Below are 6,244 nucleotides of genomic sequence, written 5' to 3'. Positions count from 1 at the left end.
CATTTTGCGAATGGCCGCCCAGCGCCATTTTAGCTAAACTCACACTTAAGTACATATAGCGATGTTACTATTAGCATCATGCGTTTGCATCTTACACCATTTCTCATACACACATAAATACGCACAATTGCGCTGTTAACTAGTCGCATATTAGCGAATGCATAAGATCCTGTATAAAAACGCTGTTTGTTAGCTTCATGCGCACGCATCTGCCCCAAGTTAACTAGCGTCTTTATATCAAACCCCAAATACTTACACAGTACATATTCACATAAAAGGTCTCATAAGCTTTAAAGTATAAGTTTCAAGTTTGTTTATTTATTATGATTGCTGTGAAATAAAGGTTATTTGGTAGCTAAGGTTTAATACATGATAAGTAAGTCATGTTTGATATTATACTGATCTGCACTCTTTCAACAGCATTCTGGTAACATCAGTGTGAAGATCGCAACATGCATTCCCAACTTATGGACCGCAGAGACTTAAAGCACCTAAATGTACATTATATGACCAACTGTTAGGATGTGCATGAGGCAGGAAACCAGAGACAACCAGTTGTTAGAGGCTGGACTGTGTCTATTTGAATCAACCTGTTAAATGCTCTGCAACAGATGCATCCTCCTTGGAAACCAATGGCACCAGCGACAAGCCTCTCTATTGTGTTGTCTGTTTCTGTGAGAGTATAAACGTGTGCGTAGTGACCCCAGTCTGAGTCTTCTTGCTGAATGCTGATAGACGGGGGTTTCTTGCTAATGCCTACATCTGGTCCAGAGAGCTGCATATGTATAACTGTACTTGGGTCTGTATAATTCTTTGCGCTAAATTGTACTTAGATCATATCGTGTAACTGACTGTACTTTTACTTGAAATGTCACTTTGTGCTTTGGAACCACAGGTTCTAGGTCTGGAGTCTTTATTTACTATATGACTGCGTACGCAAAATAGCGTCATCCTTAGAGGTTTATAGACAGGATATTAGAAGGTATAGGCAGGAGTGTATAGAGGTTCTAATTCAATATTCTTACAGGTTACAGACAGAGACAGGTAGGTTGCGGGGGTTATGTGTGCGGGAGGAGGGCTGAGGTAGATGACTAGTGGAGTACGGGGGTATGCTATCATCATGGATATATATATATACACACATATATATATGTATATATACAGGGCCGGATTATAGGTGGGGCAGACGGGGCGGTCGCCCAGGGGCCCCCCACACCGCCGCAAATATTGGCTGGAACCTGGGTACTCTAAACACTTCCTGGCCGGCTCCTTGCAGCATTACACACACATCCCACTGCCAGCCACACTCACTGATGGACCGGTGGTCGGTGGACCAGACGGAGTCCGTCAACGTGATTGACTATGGACCAGGGTTGCCTACCTTTAACATTCTCTTCCCGGGAGAAGCCCGGGTAAGAGATGCAGCAGGGGGCTGACGGGGGCGGGGCTTGACGATTTGTGCCACTAAGCCCCGCCCCCTCGTGGTAAACTTGCCGCGATTGGGCACAATTTACATAGGGGGCGGGGCCAAATGCAGAATCCCCTTCACGGAGACCCACGATTGCCGCGGGTATTCTGCTAATTCTGCCCACTTCACTAGGAAGTGGGCAGAATGCGGGAGAAATGCCTACCCTTCCGGGGGTGCGGGGGGTTACCCGAAAAATCGGGAGCCTCCCGCGAAAACCGGGAGGGTAGGCATGTATGCTATGGACACCCTGCCCCCATAATACCGCGATTCGCGGGTGTACAGGTAGGGGGCGGGGCCTATTGCCACAAAGTGCCCGCCCCCATCAGAAAGCTGATGCTGCTGCAGCTGCTGAAACAGGTACTGTGTGCTCTTTTTCTGTCCCTTCCTCCCTCCCTCTCTTCCACTTCCTCTCTCACTCCCTGTCCGTTTATTCCTCTCTCTCTCTACCTCCTTTTCTCTCCCCTTCCTCCCTCTCTCTATCTCTCTCCATGTCCCTCTGTCTCCTCCCTCCCTCTCTCTCTTCTCCCTCTCTTTCTCTCCCTTCCCCCTCTCTGTCTGTATCTCTTCCTGTCCCTTCCTCCCTCTCTCAACCTTCCCCCTTCTCTCTCACTCTTTCTCTATACAGTATATCTCTATCTATATGTCTGTCTATCTATCTATCTCTTATCTATCTATCTATCTATCTATCTATCTCATATCTATTTATCTATCTATCTATCTATCTATCTATCTATCTCATATCTATCTGTCTATCTCATATCTATCTATCTATCTATCTATCTATCTATCTATCTATCCCATATCTATCTATCTCATATCTATCTGTCTATCTCATATCTATCTATCTATCTATCTATCTATCTATCTATCTATCTCATATCTAACTATCTCGTATCTATCTATCTATCTATCTCATATCTAACTATCTCGTATCTATCTATCTATCTATCTCATATCTAACTATCTCGTATCTATCTGTCTATCTATCTATCTCATATCTAACTATCTATCTCATATCTATCTATCTATCTATCTATCTCATATCTATCTATCTATCTATCTATCTATCTATCCCATATCTATCTATCTCATATCTGTCTATCTCATATCTATCTATCTATCTCATATCTAACTATCTCGTATCTATCTATCTATCTCATATCTAACCATCTCGTATCTATCTATCTATCTATCTATCTATCTATCTATCTCATATCTAACTATCTCGTATCTATCTATCTATCTATCTATCTCATATCTAACTATCTCCTATCTATCTATCTATCTATCTATCTATCTATCTATCTATCTATCCATCGCTCTTGCAATGGGCTCTATTTACCAACACATTTTTACACTAAAGATATTTGTCACTAGCGCTTGCCGAAATTATTTTTAAATTCAGAAATCATCATTGAGGCGCTCGCTGGCAAGCGCTAGTATCATATAACCCACCAGCTTCTGTTTCTCTCTTTAAACAGCGCTGCCGAGTGAAGTTGATATTTTCGTGTGTGAATTGTGTGCATGCGTAGTCAAGCAGACTAGACGCAGAGGAGATCTGGGAGGGGAGCCATATTATTTGTGCGCACGTTTAGCTGTCCCTGGCTGCCTCTCCTCTAGGGTAACTGAGCTGTAATGGAAGCCAGTTATCCGCATCAGTCCGCAGAAACAAGCCTGGCCGCGGTGACAACCTCTTTTGGGTGGGGGCGCTGGATGGTGTGTACTGGGGGAGGGAGGGGTTGAGGGTCGGTCGGACGCTGCTGGGGATGGGGGTCCGCAGGGTGCTTTCTGGGTGAATGGAATGCTGCTGTGTACTGGGAAAAGGGGGTACACTGGATGATGTGCACGTTAGAGAGAATGGGGTAGGGTGGGAATGGATGGAGAGGTGCTGTGTACCGGGGGAAGGGAATCTGCTCACGCTCTGCATTCTGGGTAGACTCGGATGCCGGCTCAGACAGCCTGGAGCATAGATTACAACTGCAGCAGGACAGAGAAATCATGTCCACTATGCTGCCAGGAGTCGGTTCCCAACAGTGTCGCAGACACGATTTATTATGCTGCCACCTTGCCGGTCAGTGGAGAATCCAGTGGCGAGGTAAGGGGCATAGTAGTCGCTGCGTGAGGCCGCGACAATTATATTGATGGGGCCCCCACAACTTAGTTTCCCCGGGGCCCCCACAAGCCTTAATCCGGCCCTGTATATATATATATATATATAATATATATATATACACACACACCGCCCCCCCTAAAGCAAGAGTCTAGATCCGCTCCTGCCTGATCGCACCTTATCCCCATTATGAAGCTGTTATATTAAAAAAAAAGATATATATATATATTCAAATGGGATCATTAGTATAATTTCCATGCATTGGTTATAAGGCACAATGATCCCTATGGCTATATGCATTTTCTGAAAAGTATCAGTGGACATTTTCTTCAACAAGTAGATCTTACTAACTGCTTTGGGGCTCATTTACATGTGGATGTCAGTCAATGTTAGGACACGCCCCTCAGATGTAGCAGTACACGCCCACTGTAACGTGTGCCCATAGGTGCTGCTTTCACAATCTCCCTGAAATGCTTTTTCAAAATTAGGCAAGTATGTGATAAACCCTAAGAAGTGGGGAAATGGATTACAAAATCTGTAGTCCTAGGACTTGGAATCCCGACAGGGTCAGATAAGTACCCTAATCCTCTCCCCTCCTAACCCTCCTTTGGTGGTGCTTAACAATAAGCTCCCCCCGATGGTACCTAACCCTAACCACCCCCTTCCCCTACCCTAAACCTAACCAGGGGGTGCCTAACCCTAATCCACCCGGGGAGGTTCCTAAACCTACCCTCCCCCCCATCCCCGGGCTAAGTGTAATACTTACCCGCATCCTTACGTTCGGGATGCCGGCGGTCGGGATGCCGGACGTCAGTATTATGATTTGTGTTCGGCATGACGGTGTCGGCATTATTCCGGGCGTCGGGATTCCGGCGTTGGTATATCGATTTCCGGGATCCCGTCTGCCGGCATTTTAAACGTATCCCAGAGCTTGGACCCTGCTCCATGTGCATGTTGTATTTTTGCATATCATGTAATATGTGATGCTAATGTGCGTAACTTGTGCCACCATGGCGAACGGCACGTATCATAATCAGATGCTTCCAGCAACTTCTGCAGTGTGCTTCTTAGACTGTACTTTTTTCTACTACACCAAGTAGATGTAATACCGCTTTTCTACCTAAGTCCTGGGTCTGACCCAAAATTTGGAACACAGGGCCTGATTCACTACTGTACGCAACTGCGATTACACACGCAATCGACCGATTGTTGCATACTGCGCAAACTAGTCATTGCGATCGGGACTGCGATCGCAGTGACTACGGAGACCCATCATAGAGTGACTGACAGGAAGTGCTGTTTGGGAGGTGAGGGGGTCGGGCGAATGCAGGTGTGCCACTGCGTTTCAAGGCTTGTGCAAGTGTGCATGAGGCTGCGATGGTCCTCGATTGTACCAATGGTTTCACAGTCTTGCTAAACACTATAGATGTGTAGGGTAAGGTGGGCGTCCTTATGTAATGCTGCATATGGCATTGTGATCGCAATGGATTAGCATACTATAGCAGATGAACTGCGTGCGTAATCGCTATTGCATTGGGAGTTGCGTTCCATAGTGAATCAGGCCCACAGTTCCAAAAAGGGTCAGACCCAGGACAGACTCCTTTTCTATTGTGTCGCCGATCTGAATTTTTCCCGGATTGGCGCCATTCATACTGCACACACAGGTCAGACCCCTTTTCTACTGTGGTGCCGATCCGGATTATTCCCAGATCGGTGCCATTCACACTGCACATGGTGCCGTGGAACACTCCTCCTAGTGCTTAGAGACATCATCTCCAAGCGCCGAGTAACCCGGAAGTCCCCATGCTGTAAGCTGCACCCGGGTCGGACGACCCGGGTTACCCGTTTACACTGCAGGGTTGCACGGGTCGTTCCCATGTTAAACCTTGCAAGCAAGCCAGGTTGGATTGCCGGGTCACTCGACCCGGGAATCCAACACTTGCCCCTTTTATATCGAGCAGCAACCCGGGTTCACCCTGCAATCAGGGGCGTATCTACCCATTGGCCAGGATGGCACTCGCCAGGAGCACCGGCCAAAGGGGAGGCGCCCTTCAGCAGTGCCACCAGCAGCCAGTGGGTGGACTACCCCAGGGGCTTGAACTAGCCCCGCTAGTCCCCCGGGCCCCACAAGTGTAGGGCAGACCCTAGTGAGAGCGGTCTCCCCTACACAGTAACAAACACATAGCAGACAGACTCTCATTGGCTGCTGCTTCCACAGAGGGAGTCGGCTGGAGCTCACTCATGACCTCTGCCTTCCGGCTCCCCCCCCCCCTGCAGCGGGTGATGGGAGAGACGTCATGATGTCTCTCCCATCACATAGTGCAGAGCGAGAGTGGGCCCAGAGGAGTGGACAGCGACGGCCGTCGGCAGGAGCGGGGATCAGGTAAGTTGCTTTTTTTTTTTTCTGTGTGTGTGTGTGTGTGTTTTTTTTCTGGCACACCACAGGGTGGTACTGTGGCTACTATGGGGCACTGTATAGGGGGTGGCCATTACTGGGGGCACATTATGGGGGGATGGGTGCACTGTATTGTGGGGGCCACTACTGGGGGCACGTTATGGGGGGATGGCCGCTACTGAGGACACTGTATAGGGGGGACTACTACTGGGGGCACTCTATAGGGGGGACTACTACTGGGGGCAATGCATAAGGGGGACTAATACTGGGG

This window comes from Taudactylus pleione, unplaced genomic scaffold (assembly GCF_031769625.1).
Source record: "Taudactylus pleione unplaced genomic scaffold, aTauple2 ptg000367l, whole genome shotgun sequence".
Classification (NCBI taxonomy): Eukaryota; Metazoa; Chordata; class Amphibia; order Anura; family Myobatrachidae; genus Taudactylus; species Taudactylus pleione.
The sequence above is the reverse complement of the archived record's forward strand: the minus strand, read 5'-3'. Positions refer to the sequence as shown.